This window comes from Pelodiscus sinensis, chromosome 1, assembly GCF_049634645.1.
Source record: "Pelodiscus sinensis isolate JC-2024 chromosome 1, ASM4963464v1, whole genome shotgun sequence".
NCBI classification, from domain to species: Eukaryota; Metazoa; Chordata; order Testudines; family Trionychidae; genus Pelodiscus; species Pelodiscus sinensis.
This window is the reverse complement of record NC_134711.1, coordinates 153,433,091-153,453,812: the sequence shown is the minus strand read 5'-3', so window position 1 is coordinate 153,453,812 and position 20,722 is coordinate 153,433,091. Positions and strand designations below refer to the sequence as shown.

At 41.5% G+C, this 20,722-nt stretch overlaps 1 long non-coding RNA gene across 2 annotated transcripts in view; it reads left to right on the top strand.

Annotated features, from left to right (window-relative positions):
* LOC142819644 (uncharacterized) overlaps window positions 1-20,476 on the top strand; it is a 33,650-nt gene extending 13,174 nt beyond the window's left edge. The window contains exons 1-4 of one of the 2 annotated variants that reach the window (XR_012897506.1): window positions 8,002-8,894; window positions 13,766-13,861; window positions 16,688-17,047; window positions 19,605-20,476. This is a non-coding gene — a long non-coding RNA (uncharacterized LOC142819644). Of the gene's footprint in view, window positions 1-8,001; window positions 8,895-13,765; window positions 13,862-16,687; window positions 17,048-19,604 lie in introns of those variants that run through there. The other variant, XR_012897505.1, reaches the window with a different exon arrangement.
* The last annotated feature ends 246 nt before the right edge of the window (window positions 20,477-20,722 follow it).

The window sequence follows — 20,722 nt, the reverse complement described above, 5'->3', positions numbered from 1 at the left end:
CATTAATAGCATGCTGGTTTTCTGTGTCTGTTCATTTATTCAGAGCCTAGATTCACCCGCCATCCATTTGAAGTAGACCGTAAAATGGCCAGGTGACTTTTCATGTTGCTTCAGAGCATCAGCTAAATTATGCTGGTAATTATACCCAGAGAGCATAAGTAACAAATTTTGTCATTTTTGTTAAATATTTTGCAGCAAAACCAGAACGCTTTGCCAGTTGATTTTGCGTAAACTATCCAATGCTGATTCAGTTTCTCACCATTCACAAGCACTCGTTTGCAGTGTGTCTTTGAGAAGTGTCACTGCTGCTTCTTTATTGGAAACATCATCTCCTCAATTTTCTCCAGCCCATTCAAAATTGTATGATCAATATTGACAGAGTTTAGGTTTACTGGCCATAAAGTAGGACCTAACATGTCAATTTGTGCAGTGCAGTTTTTCATACTGTTGTTTCTGTCATCATGCAAAGCTGATACTTCTTTATCATTTCTGTCCTTTTCATGTAAATCAGATTTTTCTTTGTCATTACTCTCCTTTTCATGAGACACATTCTTATTTATCATCACGCTCTTTTATGTTACCAGGAAAACTAGACATTGCTGCATCACTTTCCTTGTATTTTCAGTCCTTATCTTTAGGTAAATCTGCTTATTCCTTAGTAATTACTTCTATCATTCATGCTTTGCATACCAGTTTCTTCTGTCCTAGGATGATTGCAGCTGCCTAAAGCCCAGTCTGTGTTGTTCTGTTTTCTATCAAGTATTTTCCCATTAAATTTGCCCCTTGCTGCAAACTAAATTGCAACTGAGCTTTTTGCTTCCTGTACTAAGGTCTTGAAGGCTTCTTAAGGGATGTTTTTTATTTTCTGTGGCAGAAAACAGTACTAGGGAGAGCAAAAATATGTGTTCTGCAATCTTAACCAGTCATGAAACATTATGTGTTAAGTATGGCAAAAGGAAGTAAGAGGTTTTGTTTTTGTACATTATTGTGTTAGACAGAGGTTGGATAGACATTCTGGCATCTAGAGTTTACTGGTGAGGGGAGATCAGAGGGGACATGGACCAAGTACCCCCCTACCAGCCTGGGGAAGGGCAGATAAAACCTCTCTCTGTCCCAAGCCTGCTTCTCGTCACCAATGCTTTGCCCCATCCCTGACCTTGCTCTGCCCACTGCTCTGCCCTGCCCACACATCTTCCCTGCCCTCACTCTACCCTTGCACACCCTCACTTCTGCCCCACCTCTTCCCCCAAAAAAGATGTCTCAGGAGATTAGGAAGGCCAGAGGAAGCAGTGCAGGCTGTAGGAGTTTGCGCCTTCCCTTCTGCACCCTAATCCTAACCCTGTTATAATTTCCACCATCCCCTGGCAAAGAGTTCCACAGGTTGACTATGAAAAATAATTTATTTTGTTTGTTTTAAATCTGCTGCCTATAAATTTCATTTGGTGAGCTTTTTGTATTATGTTAGTGAAGGAGTAAATAACATTTCTTTGTTCTATTTTCTCCCAACATTCATGATTTCCTAGCCCTCTAACATATCCCGCCCCTCACCTTTTTGTCATTTCTTTCCAAGATGAAATGTCCCAGTCTTGTTAATCGCTCCTCATAGGGAAGCTGTTCCTTACCTTTAATCATGTCTGCCAACCTTTCTGTATGTTTCCCAAATCCAATATATATATATATATATATATATATATATATATATATATATATAGATGAGGCAATCAGATCTGCGTGCAAGATTCAAGATCTTGAGCATATGTTTTCTGGGAACTATCCACAATGATTCCAAGATCTTGTTCTTGTTGAGTGGCAACAGTTATTTTAGACCCCATTATTTTTGTATGTATAGATAGGATTGTATTTTTCTATGCGCTTTACTTTGCATTTATCAACACTGAATTCCATTGGCCCTGTGATGCACAATTACCCAGTTTTGTGAGATCCCTTTGTAAGTTTTTGCAATGAGCTTTGGACTTAACTATTTTAAGTAATTTTGTATCATCTTCAAATTTGGCCATCTCACTGTTTACCCCTTTTCCAGGATCATTTATCAGTAAGTTGAATAGAATTGGTTCAACTGCAGGTCACTGGAACCCACCACTATTTATTCACAATCATCTACATAATCTTCAATTACTTGAGTGAAAAGCCTTTTGTTATGTTAATCACCCTGCCTCCTTCTGTTTACAAACTCCATCCCAAAGGCAAAGTTGGGAGTAAGACAAGCTCTGTTGCAGTTAAAAGCTGCCTCTGTAGCTGGGGCATGCACTTTAAGCAGAACTCAAGTGTGAAATCTAGGGGTTCAAACACTGAGGGCGGCTACAAATCCCCTAACTCCCCCATAAATGGTGCCCTTGGGACTTCTGTCTCAAGCATTGTTGTGTCTCTTTTCTCTTTCCCAGGCAGTTTGCCCAGAGGCTGCCTGAGCAACTGATGTGATCTGACTCTTTTCCCCTCCTCAGTTTTGGGGGACAAGTGGCCCCTTATGCACCCCCACTTTTTATTAATTGCTACTTGCACTCCTCCAGTCTTAAAACACAAGTACACTTTCACAATTACACAGTAAAACAAGAGTCATAATATTGCAGCTGAACCCTCTCTTCAGCTCATTCTTATAGCTTACTGGCTGACTGTCCCTTTTATAAACCTGCGAGAACATGGGTGACAACATTCTAGAAGGTTGGAGGAAAATGTAGCTCTCAGGAAGTTTGGTAGGTTCTACAAAATTCTACAAATGATCAGATCATTTTAAGTGGTTAGTGAAAAGTGAATCCCCATGTGGAATACCGGTACTTGAAAAACTTCAAGCATTTTATTGTCCCTTCTGTCGCTAACAACAAAAGCAGCACCCTGAGCTCCCAAGCCTGGCACCCCAGATGGTCATTTTGATTGACTTCCCTTGAATATGGTCCTGGTCATCCAGAGAGAAGGAGTTCTTCCAACAGTACAAAAACTTCTGCTGGTTTAGCTTGCACCTGCAATAGGAGGCTATGTTGAGATAGGCTCAGTAGTGTGGACATATCCTAAGAAGTACCATTTAATGTTAATAGGGAACATTTTAAAAAAAAGGTTATAATAGCAGACTTTCAATATTATGCAGTGCCATTAGCATAAATTTGCTATCATGCATCCTAAATCAGAAGGGTTGGCAATTATGATTGGAGTTGCCTCAAATCCTAACATTTGTCCTACTTAGCAATTTTTCTTCCTGCTACATTGATGGTAATAGCAGATATTTTGATGCAGCCATTTCTTTTAATAAGAGTAGATTTCATTCATTAACTTGGGGGGAGGAGGATCAGCAGGAAATCAATGTTGCTTTGTTATCTAGCCTCATGCAGAACTATGCAAATGAATCCAGTGATTCATGTTCCAACATTGCTATTTCTTCCTTACAAACTTCCTTGTAGATCTGTCTGCCCCGACTTGCTACATCAGCATTTTCAAGAAGAGCTGCTAACTACGGTAAAAGGATCTGTTTACTCCCAATGTGTTGCTCATATCCAAGGTGAGACAGGTCCAGAGGGACATGTGAACAGTTGGGGTATCAGATAGATAAAGGTACCTCCCTAAGAAACATTAATACTCCCCAATGAAAAATGTACAAGATTCTCTATTGTTCAACTGGATTATTGTGCCGCTGCTAAATTTATTGCCCACATTTAAACTGTGAATACTTGGAAATTTAAATTTTTCTATGGGAAATTATTGGAACATGCTTCTTATTTATCTAGAGTAGACTTCTCAGAAGCTAAAACTAGCTCTTGATATGAGGGATGTATTTATTAGAAATGTTGAAAATGTAGGCTTTATTATTAAATAAATGGCAATGTGCCAATAATATTGAAGGCAAAGTGAGATATGGTTAAGGATTTTTACATTAGGCATATGAGAGAGCAATTATCATGGTATTACAGTAGCATGTTAGAGACCCATTGTCCAAGACTCTGTGTGAATGTACAGTAAGAGAAAGAGCCTGGTTTGAAGAGTTTACAATCTAAAGGCAAGGTTGAAAGAATCATTAACTTAATTTTACATATGTGGCTGAGGTAGAGATGGATGTTTTTGAACTTAAACTGCTTTAAACAGTGGTTTTACATAGGTCAAAAAATCACAGAGATACTTTATAAATAAGAATTTGCTGAAGAATTGTGTGAATTAAATAAGTGAAAGAAAATCTGTAGGATACCTCTGAAAGTAGTATATAAATCTGTGCCATTTCAGAAGTGGTAATACAGTATTTCATTATATTATTTTAATATGTATTTGCATTAAAGCGTCAGCCAATAAAACAGAATCCCAATTCATACTGTTAGGTTACAGCATTCTGCAGAGATTTCAGCTGTGTTTAAAGTAAATAAAATACTATAGAATGAGCCAAGTCAAACTTATTGCAACTTTGATTTGCAACAATAAAAGTAATTTTGGAGTAGTTTTTGGATGTATTTAAATAAAAATGACTCTTTTGTTACATTCAGGCGGCTCTGAAGATGCCTTTGAAAAATACTGGGAGATGTCCCATGCTAAATATATTGGCAGAACATATAGACATGACCTCTTGGTTGGTGGATTAGTGACAGTTTGAGAGAGAATGCAATAGGCCAGGGGATGATAATCCATGGTCGTCTCTTTCTTACTAGGAAAATAAGCAGATTTGGCTTGGTGGAAGTATCAGATATTCACAGTAACTTTATCCCAGAGAGGCCTGAGAGTGACACAGCTGATTAATACAGAGATAAAGGAATAACTGCCTCCTCTGCATGGTATCATTATAAGGCTGCATCTAGACTGGCATGATTTTGCGCAAATACTTTTAACGGAAAAGTGTTTCCGTTAAAAGTATTTGCGCAAGAGAGTGTCTATACTGGTATGTGCCTTTGCGCAAAGCATCCGTGCCAGTGTAGACGATTTCTTGTGCAAGAAATTAACGTAGCTGTCTACACTAGCCCTCTTGCGCAGGAATACTTGCACAAGAGGGCTTATCCCTGAGCGGGAGCGTCGGAGTATTTGCGCAAGAACCACTGATTTTGTACATTACAAAGTCAGTGTTCTTGCACAAATACTCACGGCCAGTGTAGACAGGTGGCAAGATTTTGCACAAAAGCAACTGCTTTTGCGCAAAATCTTGCCAGTCTAGATGCAGCCCAAGTGTTGTGATACTCGGTCTCTTCAGTTACCATTCTATTTACCATAAGCTTAGAACCAAGGTCCACCTTCTACACCAAAATACGGTCCTCAGGCGGGATCCAGCCCACCAAGGTGCCAGATCTGGCCTGCAGAGGTATTGGGGAGCCCCAGGCAGGCTCCCCTACTTGGTCCATAGCCTGCACACTGCTCAGAAACACAGCTGTGGGGCGCTTTCTCTTTATAAGTCTGGAGGGGAGGAGGGAAGATTGAGACACTGTTCCCACCCCCAGCACAATCCCATTAGTCAGTTTCTGGCTAGAAACTGGCCAGTGGGAGCTGCCTGTTTAAATAACAGGCACCCTTGAAGCACAATCCTCCTGCTCAGTTACTCACTCAAGCACATGGCCAAGCCAGGCGGAAACATTTTAAACTCTGCAAGCTTTTAGCTTTGCAGGCGGGCTGGTTTGGCTGCTGGCTAGTAAGTCTCTTGGCCAGAACCTGCCTTTGGTACCCCAGCCCCTCCCCTCACTAGACCTGCTAAATTGAACCCTGGAAGTTCTGGAAATGAGTGATAGGGGAGGGATCATGTGAGGATTACCTGTTGTGTTCCCTCCCTCTGAGGCATCTGGGATTGGCCACTGTTGGCAGACAGGATACTGAACTAGGTGGACCATTGGCCTGACCCAGTATGGCTGTTTTCATGTTCTAGTTCGACTTCTGCGTGGTGTAGACATGACATGAGAGATCCCAACTGAGAGAGACTCAACAAAGTCTCAAGGCTCCCTTGTTTAGGGTTCCATAATGTTCTGTTCAGTCTCCCTCCTATTCAGTTTATGTGAGCCCTCTGAGGAAGCTACAGAAAATTTGGACTACAATAGTAACAGCATGTGAATGACACACAGATTTATCTCATTTACATCCAAATCATAGGGGTTATTCCTGTACTGCCCAAATCTTCTGCCAGGATGCAGAGAACACACATTGCACCTCTGCCAGCATGGATAACAAAAGTGCAAACAGAGAGGCGCTGCTGAGGCAAGTTAAGATGCACAAGAAACTTTGGAGATGGATCCTACAGGGACTCTATACATTGAAATAATGCATCCCTCATCTACATGACTTCTAGCAGCATAGCATCCCACTTCCTTCCCACTGCTGGAGTCTTTCCCTGCCACAGAAAAGGCTCTGCCAGCAGGGAAGCGGACGGGGGCGGGGGGAGGCTTTGGCAGCAGAGAGCTGCTGGAGCTGTTCCATTATGCTTGGCCCCTGCCAGAGCCTTCCACTGACACACAGAGGCTGCCTGCCTTTCACTGTGGCATGGAGCAATGCATACAGGGTTTTGTACCCTCTGTGCCACTGCCAGCATAGACAGAGCTTAAGTGTGGTCGTTCTGCTATCTTAGTACTTGTCAAAGACTGGGATCTGAGTGAAGGTGAACTGTCTGAAGGTCAATCTAGTTATGACAGTAATAAGATATTTGAAGAAGCACTTCAGCCATGGATTGTTCATTACCCCATAATTAAAGGTGTCTACACCCCCTCCTTTGTCAAAATAGTACACAAGCTGAAGAAACAATTTAGTGTTGTAGGTAGTACTGGTGGGTAAATATAACTATTTAATCTGTGTTTGGTTAAAATGCATTATTTCTTTAAGATAAGAACCTTTATCACAACCATACAAGCATTTGTTACCTCCAGAATGCTTTATTGCAACACACATGGGCAAGGCTGACTGGAAGTCATAGGTCAGACAGACATCCACAGCCCAATTTTTGGACACTTTTGCCATTACATTCAGAGATTAGCTTTCTGAATAATAAATCGCTATAAATTATTATATTATCTAGCACGATTCCTTGGTAGATTTCAAAAGAGGTTGACGTAGTTATGCCCATTTTACAGATGGTAAAATTGCACTGGTTTCTTATTACAAATAAAGTTGTTTACATTGCTTTATAATGTAGTTCAAAGCCTTAGCTACGTGAAAGACTACTTATTTCCTCAAGCAGAGCAATTGCTATAATTTAGGTCCATTGAAGTTTGAATGTATGGAACTGTAGAGGGAGGGAATTTATCATGACTGGGAAGGGAGAAATTTTAACTTTAGTCCTTACATACCCTACTGAGAAGCGGAAGAACAACTGTGAACTTCAACACAAAAATGATCAGTTATTAATAAAAATCAATTATTCATTTACAATTGGTATCATCCCGCTAATTGTCTTCAACTTTAATGAGTTTTAGGAAGAGCACACATTCATATATTCTTATATCTTATGCTCATGTATATTGTTAGCTGATCTTTTTCTTCTTTTTTGGGTGGTAATTTTATTTAATTAAATAAAATTATATTAAAAAAGAGCAAATCCTGCTATTAAACATCAAGCTTAAATTGGTGAGATAAAATTTCGCATAAACTCTGCTAAGGGTTAGGTTAATTGAAATAGACACTAATGGTATATTGAAATGTTATTGTAATTTAAGGCTTATTAACATTCCTGGAGAGCTAATGGAAACCGATTATGATGAAATAGAAATATTGTGGGACATACTTTGAAAATTAAGATTTTTAATTTTCATTAATTTGCCAGTATCAAAATACTCTTTTAGGGAATTTGGTGCTCAAAAAGACAAGCTGCAATTGTACACAAATAGACCCAGATTCAACAAAGCACTTAATCACACTCTTAATTTAAGAACTGTGCTTAAATCCATCCCAATTTATCTTAAATGCAACATATACTTAAAAGCTTAGTTGAATCAAGGGACATTTTCTTTGACAGGTTCTCTAAGCAATCAAATTAAAACTTTCCTTTTACTGAATTTTATAAGTCTTACATGATCGCTTACATTTGTTCATTTAAAATGATTTTTACTTTATCTAAAATAAGAAAACAAGGGTTACCTGTCTTAAATACATTTCCATTCTCCTTTAATAAGTGTCTGCAGTGGCCATGAAGTTATTCAGCAGTTTCCTACCTCAGAGCTATGTTACAGGGTTACCTAGGACACATTTGGTGTTATATAAGTAATATGCAATGGGCCAATTTCAGTGGTTCTTAACTAACCAAAACTCTCATTTAATGACATTTACCCCATTATTTAATTATATTGCATTCATGCTTTCATTTCATTTCCACTTATGTTATGTGTTTGAAATAAGGTAATACAAAGAAAGTAAAACAAAACAAAACAAAAACACAGAGGGATAACATCTTAATTTTCCATTCAGACTGAAAGTTTTATTTGAACTCTTCACCACCTCTAAATCCATAGTTAAGAAACTGTGCCACTTTACTGTGGGAGTGGATGAGGCAACTATGTTTTTGAGATATTGCTTATAATTACTGGAAAAAATAGGAGTATTAGTAACAATATTCATATGATTTGTAGCTGTTTGCTAGTGCATGGTAAAGAAAGTGCTATCATCGAGTGCTCTCTTTATGAGGTCTGTGAATTAATACTGTTATCCATAATCTTTCCCTACTCTACATTTAGGTTATATCTACATTGCTATGTTACATTGGCACAGCTACACTAATTCAGCTTCAGCACTGTAGTAGCTCCAGTGAAGATGCACAATGCTAATTGGAGAGTGTCCCCTGCCAACATAACACAGTGTGCACAGAACAGTGGATTTAACTTACATCCCTTGTTGTTTTTACACCCTGGCAGGTCACAAGTGACGTTGGTTTAAGCAGTACTGTAGACCATCACTAAATTGATAAAAAGCTGAGAGGTGTAACTCTACCCTCTACAGAAAGAAAGGTAGAGTAACCATGAAATTGACTTAATTCATATAAATATAACCATTCCTTCCCCTCAACTGAAAACAAATAGTGGGTTCTATTGTTATTTAAATGCTATTTTACTGGCTTGTTTTAAAAACTGTCCATTCATTAGCTAAAGTATAAACATTCCAATAGTCCTGTCTTACGTTTCTCCTGCACCCAAAGCAGAGCTGGTGATAGCAAGGGGGTAAAAGGGACAGTTGTTCTGAGGCCTGGTGATTTACAGGGGCCCACAGCTCCTGGCCACAACTGCCACCAGGAAGGAAAGCCTTACACCATTTAGAAGATTGTGGATCAATGCCAACACTTTAAACTACATCCAGAAATGCTCCTGCAGTTAGGCTGATCACAGATCTGCAGTGCAATAGATCTGTAGGGCAGAATGTTTGCAGGGTGTTTCTGTAAGATAATATATTGACATATTATTTGTGAACAGGATTTCTAATTTCTAAGACATTATGTACTGATGTCTTTTTGAATATTTTAAAAAATCCTCATGGCAAAGACCAGATAAATAAATTGTATTAATTAGTACAATATGCTGCATGTTTATATTACACCTTAATGATAGTCTGCTTCCACTTTTCAATCAAAAAATGAAACAAAAGCCATAAACATTCATGGGTAGCTTTTTGAATTTTGAATAGAAGGCTGATTCTACGGCTGTAGAGAATAATTATTATGAAAACTCTAGTCCCAATTGTTTTTTAGTTGATATTGACACCATTCTAGAGCAAATATTCAACAGATGCAGCCCCGAGCGAGCGACTAGGAACATATGGTGGGATAACTATCTACCATAGCTTTCAGATTCTATCATTAGAACATTTGTAAGTGAGGGGAAATCCCTTTCAAATCAGCATGGAGTTTTAAAGGAAGACAGCAAAGAGATTATGGAATAGAGATGATAGAATGATACTATTTTGAATGACTGAAAATAAGAAATGTTGCATTTTGTCCTAATGGAAGGAAGTTAATGATGAACTTTGCTAGACCTTCAGATAATAGTGGAGTGCTAGGATTGTTAAGATCTGACTAAGAGTCCATGTCTTTCTCAGTATAGCAATATTACCAAAAAGGCAAAAATAAAGTTTCAAATGGTGGAACTATAAAGAAGAGACATTATTAACCCAACTTGCTATAACACAAATACTGCCTTTTGGAATGCCACTCAAGAATGCAATTATTCTTTGGGTGAAATAACTGAGCCTTTGCTGCCCTGTCTGAATGAAATGGTCAATATCTCATTTCTATATAAACATATATTATTGAAATATAATTATCTATTTTACTGTACACATCACAGTGCAAACAGTTGCAAAGATCATATGGATCCTCGAAACTCTAAGTAATTAAGCTTTTAAAAATAAAATTATAGTATAAACCAGCTTCTGTATGCATTACGCCTTTCAAATGATGTTTTTATTTGACTGAAACAAGTATTTAGCTCTCCAAAGATAAGATACATCACAATCAAAGACATTTCACATTGAAAAAATAATTTGGTGTCATAAGGAGAACCATTAGATATTAGGGATGACAAAAATGGCTCCATCTATCTTCTAAGTGAGCAGAGAGAAAGAACAGAACACAGTAGAAAATGCTTATATGGAATGCCAGAGCTGATTACAACACTCTGTGCATGCATATAATTGAAGTGAAAGGCACATCACACCTGCCATTCAGTTGAAGGATATGCCACAAGATAGCAATGACATGGTAGAGCTTGATGGCACACCACAGCTGAAAAGCAGTCATGTGACATGCTTTTACTACAGAATGCTGCAGTCCCTGCTGCTCTCTCTGTAACCTCTTGGTGACAGAAAACATGAGCTGATACAGGAATTACATAACCTTTAACTTGCTTGAGATAGGTGACATTTTCTGGAGGATTTGAGAGGAATCACTCAGATATCCTGTTAAGATCCTGTGTCAGAAATCCAAATGTACTCCAGCAAATTGTGTTTCTCATTCGCAAGAGATTATCATTACAACTTTAGGTAATAAAACTATAAGGGACCTGTTCTGTGTTTGATGTAATCAAAACAAGCCAGTTTGACCTAAGTAAACATTCTTAAGTACTTGTTTCCATTTATTTAAAGCCCCTTCATGTGTAGCTGGGTGCTGTACAATCTCAATTTCAAAATGAAGCATGCAGTTTAAAATGAAAAGCAGCTGAAAAAAAGAAACTGGTTTGAGACAGATGAAATCAAATCCTGGACATGAAATACAGAATAGTATACAGATGTGGAATAGTATCTGTATCTGGAATAGTACACAGATTCCATGTCCACAGAAGAGTCAAACAAGACCAATGTACAAAATTGCACATGAAATTGGTTCAAGTCACACTGGAAATCATTACCCTAGATAGTGCATTTGCTGTGATTAAAAACTGATTAGATATGGGATAAAAGCAAAAACCTGAATCAAACCATTTCCAGATGTTGGGGCCTTTGACATTTGCCTCTGAAACTGAATTTGGGCCATGAATGCGTCTCCAGTCTTGGCGATGTGTTTCAGAAGTGCTGGTTTGAATCTTTCTTTTGCATTCCATTTACAGATAAATCATCAGTAGTAAGAAGGTGCTTTCCTAACCCAGGTGTAACTCCCCTTACATCAAATTTATAAGTGGAGAATCCACACTAACAAGCCCATAATTTCAAAATAACAGGCTGCTTATTTTGAAATCTGTACTCTCGCTTCCCTCAGGGAATCATGCTAATTTCAAAACAGTTATTTCAAAATAGCATTAGTGTGGATGCGCCAGTGCTGCTATTTCAAAATAACTACTCCCCAGAGTAACTCGAACTAATTACTACCCAGTGCTTCCTGGGATTCTAAGTTGAGGTAGCGCATCCACATTAATGGAGCTTGCCTCAGACTAATTTCAAGGTTTTCCTGTAGTGGGAACACACTATTTCGATTTTGTAAAATCAGGAGTTATTAAGCAGAATTTAGTTATTTCAGAATAATTTATAGTGTAGACCAGTGGTCCACAACGTGGCCCCTGCCCTGGGCATGCGGTGCCAGGCCCAGGTGCGTGGTGCATGAGCGGCCCTGCCCCCAGACGTGTGGCGCATAAGCGGCCCTGCCCCTGGCCACCCAGCAGCTCCAAAAGGTTGGGGACCACTGGTGCCCCTAGAGGCCTCAGGCCTTAATTGTACATTGGACTCACATTGAACTCTGTGGTTTTTTGGGTCATGCCCATAAGTAATGTCACTGAAGTTTTCAGGATTGGGACAGAAAGCTGCTAGCTGCTTTGCTCAGGAAGAAATTAGATGAAAATTCAGAGTTAAAAGTGGAGTCAACTTTTCTCTGAAAACCCTGCCTTCAGACTGTCTTAGAGAACTCCCTTCTTCTAGCTGTCAGACTTTCATAAAAAGTTGTCATTATTTTATACTGAGTTAAAGATAAATTGATTTATATTGTAAATTCCTGAACCATGAAACAATATATTTCAGCCAAGCTATACACAGGACCCTTTTCACTTACATATAAATAATTTATTTGTTAATTGTGCTTTTGACCTTATTCATATCAAGAAGATATAACCTGGTAGCCTAGACATCATTCACATTGAAAAAATTCTGACATTCTTTGTAACATTATACTTCGAGTAAACAACATACTTTCCAGTATTACTAGTTCAGGGATTGTAAAGTTCATAAATCATCAAAAGATGGTGGCAAAAAGTGTTGAGTTTTCTAAAGGGAAACATTTTTTTCAAAGAATAATGATTAAGTGAGATGAAAATGTTATTCTTAGCAAAACAATTTATTGAAACACTAGGTAAATGGAAATACCAGCAGGCAATTTATTTTGTTTTGAAGAGTTTCAATATTTTCTTCTACCAGCTTGATGGGGATAAATACATAAACACGTGAGAGAGAGAAAGAAATGTTTTAGTTTGTGGTATGGAATAATTGCTTACTTTAAATGTATTAATTTCACACGTCTATTAACATCTTTGTGTTAATTTTTCTTGCTAATTGATTAATGGAGCAAAAGAAGGTACTTGTTAGATAAATGGTAAAAAAAAGTAAAAATGCTATTTTGAAATAGTTTTTGTGTGTAGCTGCGCTATTTTGAATTAAGTTAATTCGAAATAGCGCTGGAGTGTAGACATACCCTATCAGGGGAACTCCCCTGAAGAAGGCCATGGAGGTAGCCATAGCCCTTGTAAAGTATATGCAAGGGCGAGTTGAGAGCGGAATGTTATTGGAGGCATAGGCCTCTGTTATGCAGTCAGTTATCAATTTAGAAATTCGTTGGGAAGATATGGGTTGGCCTTTGGATCTATCAGCTAGGGAGAGAATTAGCCGATCAGTTTGTCGAAATGGTCTGGTATGGTCTAAGTAGAAGGCCAAGGCCCGTTGAACGTCGAGCGTGTGGAAAGTCATATCTTGTGGCGAAGTGTGAGGCTTAGGGTGAAAGACCGGAAGAACAATTGGCTCATGGTCGTGGAAGCTAGATGCTATCTTAGGAAGAAAAGTAGAGTGGAGCCTGAGAACTACCCCCTCCTTATTGAAAACAGTATATGGGGGTGTTGCCATTATGGCAGATAACTCACTGACCCGACGAGCTGATGTAATGGCTAATAGGAAGACCATTTTCATCGTCAGTAATTGTAAAGGTATAGTAGCGAGCGGTTCTAATGGTGGGGCCATTAAGGCTTCGAGGACAGTATCTAGGTTCCATACCGGATTAAGCAGTGGACTCATGTTTGTAAGGCCTCTAAGGAAACACTTTGTGGTCGGGTGGGCGAAGAGAGAGATGCCGTCGATCTGTTGTCTAAATGCACAGATGGACTCTGTGGGATGCTAATGAAAGTCCTGTTTGTTTCAGGTGGATTAGGTAATCAAGAATGTTTGGGGGAGCCATTGAGTCCGGGAGCTGTCGTCTAGTGGCACATCAGGCTGCAAACCTGTGTCATTTGGAGAGGTAAGTTTTCTTAGTTGTTAGTTGTCTCCTGTGGATGAGGATACATTTCACCTGTTCAGAGCACAGGGACTTGGACGGATTCGGCCAGTTAGGAGCCAAGCGGTTAGTTTCAGGGTCTGAAGCTGGGGGTGTCGGAGAAAGCCAAGGTTCTGGGTGAGGAAATCCGGGTGAAGTGGGAGCTGGAACAGTTTGTGTATGGACATGTGATGGAGGAGTGGGAACCAATGCTGGCGAGCCCATGCTGGGACGATCAGTATGAGTGTGGTTCCATCTGATTTCACTTTCTGCAGAACCTTGGGAATGAGGGCTGTGGGAGGAAATGCATATAGGAGAGGCCCTTTCCAACTGGTAAGGAAGGCATCTCCTAGAGATCCAGGACCTAAACCCACTCGGGAGCAGTACTTGTGGCACTTCCTGTTGCAGTAGGTCGCAAAGAGATCTATCGCGGGAAACCCCCATCATTGAAAAAGGGCGTGGAGAATGTCATTGTGTAGTTCCCACTCGTGTTCCATAGCAAAGTGTCTGCTGAGAAAGTCCGCTATAACATTCGTAGTTCCAGGTAAGTAGGATGCCACAGGTGTTACATTGTGGCGAATGCACCAATACCAAAATCGGATTGATTCTGCACAGAGGGAGCGGGATCGAGCGCCGCCCTGGCGGTTCACATAGTATAGGGCTGTGATGTTGTCTGTGAGGATTCTCACCGTCGTGCCCTGAATGTGAGCATGGAGACACTTGCAAGCGTAGAAGATGGCCCGCAGTTCTAGAAAGTTTATGTGGAGGTGAGCTTCTGACATTGACCATTGACCCTGCACAGAGATTGAGTCCATATGTGCTCCCCAACCGAGAAGAGAAGCATTGGTGGTGATATGGTGTTGTGGCTGCTGTTGTTGGAGCGGAACACCAGAGAGAAGGTTTGTATGGCTCGTGCACCAAAGAAGTGATAGAAGTACGGATTGCAGAGGAGTCATGGGTCTGTGTAGGTCATGTCTGGAGGACTGTATACCAGTGTCAGCCAGTGTTGAAGAGCACAGAAATGTAGTCTGACATAGTGAACAACGTAGGTGGTGGCAGCCATGTGATCCATAAGTCTCAGGCAGGTGAAAACCTGCACCGTGGGGCTGTCTTGGATGATATGAATGAGATCTTGGATAGCCTGGAATCTCTGTAGAAGTAAGTAGGCCCTGGCTGTTGTTGAATCCAGTCGAGCTCCTATGAATTCCAGGTCTTGCATCAGTTTCAAAGTGGACTTTTGTTTGTTGATGAGAAGTCCTAAGTCTTGAAAAACTCATCAGATAATGTTGATCATATGAAGGGTTTCAGCTGCCGTCCGGCCTTCAAGAAGGCAGTCGTTGAGATATAGGAACATAATCACTCCCTGACGATGGAGGTAGGCTGCAACCACTGCCAGGATTTTTGAGAATACCCTGGGGGCGGAGGAGAGGCCGAATGGCAGGACTTTGTACTGATAGTGGTCTGTGCCGACAATGAATCTTAAGAATCTTCCGTGTGCTGGATGGATTGACACATGAAAGTAAGCATATTGGAGGTCGAGGGGCCGTGAACCATTTGTTGCGATATAGCGCAGGAATTATAGCAGCTAGTGGGATCATCCGGAATCGTTGCTTGCGTAGGAATTTGTTCAAACAGTGGAGGTCTAGTATGGGGCGCCATCCCCCCGACATTTTCTGGGTGAGGAAATAGTGGGAGTAAAATCCCTTGCCCTTGAATTCGGCTGGCACTGGTTCCATTGCTCCCAACAATAGGAGATGACTGACCTCGACGGGTACGAGTGCCTCGTGAGGTGGGTCCCTGAAGAGGGACAGGGGACGAGGGGTGGTGGGAGGAGTAGAGATTAGAGGGATGGTGTAACCTGAGTGAACAATTTCCAGCACCCATTTGTCCGTAGTGATGTTGAGCAACTGATGGTAGAATGGCTTTAAGCGCTGGTCAAAAAGTAGGGTGTGATGAGCATCGCTGCTGTGGAGGACTGTTCGCGGGCCCCTGACCAAAACCTCAAACTTGCTGCTTGTTATTGGATGAGGTCTGCGCGCTGTTTTTTTATGGTCTGGCATCTCTGCGGTTTCTGGCACGAGCGTTGGTGGTCGAAATTCCTTTGCTGCTGCTATCATTGTTGTCTAATGTATGGATAGTCATTACATTATTGGAATGGAGTGTACCTTCGCCTTCTAAATGTGCCCAATGTCCTGAGAGTAGTGTGAGAGTCTTTTGATGAATGCAGAGATGAGAGGGCGAAGGTAAGATGCCCTTTGCATAACAATCCCGGTAGTGGTAGAACGGACTGCTATATCTGCCATGTAGCTCGCTATCTGAAGGGCTGTCCTAGCCGAAGCGAAGCCTTCCTGAATTAGTTATTTTAATATAGGCCTCTTGGGTAGACGGTCCATCAGGGAGGTTAGTTTTGAGAATGTGTCGAAGACGTGGTTGGAAAGGTGGGTTGTGTAGTTGGCGATTTGCAGCATCAACGTTGCCGATGTATAAACTCTCCTTCCCAACAAATCTAATCTCTTGACGTCCTTGTCGGATCCCACTTGTTTGTATTGGGGAGTCTTCGACCTCTGTTGTGCCGCGTCAACAACTAAAGAATTTGGCTGAGGATGGTTAAAAAGAAATTCCATTCCCTTGGGGGGGAACAAAATATTTTCTGTCAGTTCTCTTGTTCATTGGGGGCATGGACGCTGGCGTATGTCAAATCTCCTTGGCTATCTCCAAAATGGCTTCATCTAATGGAATGGCCAATCTGGATCTGTGTTGTGGCTGAAGATTCTTAAAAAGGTGATGTTGTTTGTCCTTTATTTCCTCTAGAGGTATCTCCTGACTCGCCACGACGCATTTAAACAAATCCTGAAACTACCGGAGTTCGTCGGGCGGGGAAGTGTCCCCTGGAATGACAGCTTCGTCTGGAGAAGAGGAATCGACAGGGAATACTTCTGATGGCTCATCTTGGTGAACAAACTCCAGTTCCGAAGGGAGTTGGGGTGGAGATGTGGCTCGCCCTGTTGGAGTAGGAGGGGCAAGAGTTGGCGATTGTCTAGAAGAGGCAGAATTGCAGCAGGATCATCAGTGAGATCTAGATCTATGATGATATGAAGACTGGCTTCAAGAATCATAGCTATGTGGTTGATCATGGTGGTAGAGCCTTTCGAGTGGCGAGCATCTTTCCAAGTAAGTAGGTCTGGTACTGTCCCAATGTAAGGGGAGTGTGGTGAGCGGGAGCAGTGGTACGGCACTCCAGAGGAAGCAGGTGAGAAGGACCAATGACGGTGATGTTGTCTCCTGTGGTTGGGATACGATGCGAGAAAAGAAGATGGTAAACGTTCTGGAGATTGGTGAGGTCTATAGCGGCTGTGGTGGTAAGATGGGGAGTGCAGCACTGGCGGAAATGGGGATGGCACTGCACCGCTCGCTACTATACCTTTACGATTACTGGGAGAATGGCTCCGAGGAGGAGGAATGTCTGGAGTAATTCTGTCGGCGCGGGCTGTAGATTGGTGCAATGCCGGTGCTGTTGTTGCTGTTGGAGCCGTTGTTACTTTCAAGCCGTTATTATTGTTGGTGCCATTTTTATTGTCGGTGCTGGTTGGTTGTCCAGTGCCGGCGCTGTTGCTTTTGCCGGTGCCGGGGACGCTCTCAGTGCCGGTATATCTGTCGGTGCCGAAGGTCCAGGTGCAGGGGGTTCTAATGCTACCCTCGGTGCTGCGGGCTGTAATGCGTGCCTTGTCTTTGCCGGCTTAGGTGCCGCCATTGATTTACTACGTGGCTTCTGTGTGCCGGAGGGGCCCGGTTTGTCCCCAGAGCTCACTCTGCCTTGATGTGCCGGCAGAGACCTTATAGGATATGGTTGCTGCCGCTTGGACGATACAGACGAGGGAGGCGAGATTCTGCGCTTCGGCGGCAGAGTCTCTGAGTCGGAAGCAGGCCACGGGGGCTGCAAGGCTTTATCAAAAAGCAGCATGCATAGCCGCATCTCCCTGTCCTTTCTGGCCCTTGCAGTGAGTTTACTGCAGTGCAGGCATTTCTGGGGAACGTGAAATTCTCCCAGACACCTAATACAGGATGGGTGACCATCTGAGGCAGGCATTGCCTCCCAGGAAGAGTCACATTTCTTGAAGCTGGGGGATGGTGGCACGGTGACTAATATGCTACAGAAGAGGTTTTTTTTTTTTTAATGGTAGTGGTCTAACTATGTACAAACATGCAAAGGAAGGGTAGAAAATGGGGTACAATGAACTGTGAAGGATAACTATTAACTAAACTAAGAAGTAAAAGGAGGGCAATCTCATGACAGAACGAGTCAATGAGAAGAAGAGCGCAGCTCTGTCTGCAGCGTGAGGTGGTCGAGAGGAACTGGCGGGGACCGGACTGCACACTCAGGCAAAAGAGCACGAATGCCACGAGATGCTGCAGCGCATCTGGCGGGGTTCTGCTTCTAGAAGAATCTCTGTTCTGCGGTGCCGGGGCAAGCCCAGCACCAACAGTGGAGCACCCATAGGGACATCCTCAGAGAAGAAATACCTGTTAGGCTACAAAGTCTGTATCCCCCTTAAGGCAGGATTATTCTCTATAGGTTTTTTGCTCTGTTAGAGTACTTTTACCCCATAGAGAATGATCTTATCTGCTGCTACTGATCTTCCAGGGTTTGAATAAGCGGGTCTTGTTAAGACAGCTAATTTGAACTGAGAGGGGCACTCCAGTCGATGCCGGTAGTCCTGCTTCCATGAGGAGTAAGGGAAGTCAAAGGAAGACTGTTCTCCCTTCAACTTCCTACAGTGTGGACAGCACTAAAAATCAAGTTAAGCTACTTTGACTTCAGCCACACAATTAATGTAGCTGAAGTTGCCTATCTTAATTCGACCTTGTCCTGTAGTGTAGACATACCCATAAAGTATTATGCAGAATTAGTAGTAATATACTCTCATACTTTAATGTCTTCCTAGCCTGACAGATTATATAAAATATGGTGGTTGGGTCCTTGAGAAACAGCAGGAGTGATAAATACGCTTCTGACACTTTCTAAATTCTAAAGGTTTGCCATGGAAAGATGGTTTCTGTTTGCTTCAAGAAAAGTTGCTAAAAATATGTTCACTGTTAAGTCTAACTATCATATAGGTAAGGTTCCTACATGGTCTCCACTACCAAGGCATCTGAGGGATGCTATGAAGTATTTTCCCTGCCTCACAGGGATGCTATGAAGTGTTTTCATTCCACTGAAGCACAGATAGGAAGTCTCTTGACAGAGTACACAGAGGAAGACTATTGTAGAGCATGGACTTGAACCACAGTCTCCCCAGGTTGCTGGCTTACCTCCTGAACCTATCAGTCTTTTTACCAAAGGGTTATAATGAAGTCACTTGTTCAGTAGAGGCAGCCTGATAGCAACTTTCAGCTACCTTAAGGGGGGGTTCCAAAGAAGATGGAGCAAGCTAGTCTATTCTCAGTGGTGGCAGATGACAGAACAAGAGCAATGATCTCAAGCTGTTGTGGGGGAGATCTAGGTTGGATATTAGTAAAAATTATTTCACTGGGAGGGTGGGGAAACACTGGAATGGGTTACCTAGGGAGATGGTGGAATTTCCATCCTTAGAGGTTTTATGTCTCGGCTTGACAAAGCCCTGGCTGGGATGATTAGTTCGGCTTGGTGCTGCTTCAATCAGTTGGTTGGAATAGATGATCCCCTGAGGTCTCTTCTAATCCTAATTTTCTATGTTTTTTATCATTTCAGGAAGTTTACCTGAAAGGACATGGGAAAGATGGCAGAGAAAAATGTATACCTTGGGCTATAGAGAGAGAGCAACATTGTATGTACAAAGCCTTAATTATTAAAAAATGTTTTTGAATTGTTATCAACTAAACAATCCTCAGATAATTTTAGCCCCACAAAAATCAATCACATTTACATTTGTCTACTATTATTTGTAAATAAATATTGAAGCATGCTTGGTGACTAATAATATAAGAGTTGATTCTCATTTACCCTATGGCTTCTTTACACAGTTTTCGCTATGTAAAAAGCCTTAAAAAGGATGTAAATTATGCTTATTCTCATTTTAAGGCCACGATACATTGGCAGAGTGATAATATAAAAGAGAATCAGACCCCTATGGACACATCAAACAAAATCCATATTAGACAATGGTAAACCCTCAGCTGTAATAATAAATTATAGTATATTGGAATACATTGTGAGCACTGCCTTGTGTAAGTAATAGAAATATATTAACAGCTTCATTGTAGATTCAGAAAAGATGACACATTTTGTTCCTGGATACATAGAAGTTCTGAGGGCTTGAGACAAAGACAATGGAAGTCCCTGGAAAGACTTTCATTGACTTTTGCCTATCCTTATCCTAATTGGTGTGGACACTCAGGCAAAGTTGGTTGGTGGTTTACTTTTTGTATACCAAATTGGAAAGTGCTTACTATGGACCCGATTTTCAGAAAATGCAGCACAATTTGATGATTGAAAAACTGAAACACTCAAACCCCACAAATCCATTGTGGAAATATTGGTCTAAACTCTTATCGGCACTTTTGGAGAAATCATCTAATTTCCTATGTAATCAGGGCAGCTCCACTAGCAGCAGCTGAGGTAAGTGAACCCACATAGACAGGTGCCCCCACGGCCTCTTCTTTGCCTCTCAATATTCAGTTCCTTCTTGGGGCACCAATAGCCTCTGTGGGTACCTGGGCAGGGTGGGGGGCATTCTGTACTCCTGAAAGGGATGGGAACTCAGGCAGAAGTGGTGGGCGGGGCAACTAAACCTCTGTGCCACCCAGAGCATGTCATGCCGCTTCCCTTCTTTTACATGGCATGGCACTCCGGTGGTGATTTAAAGGGCC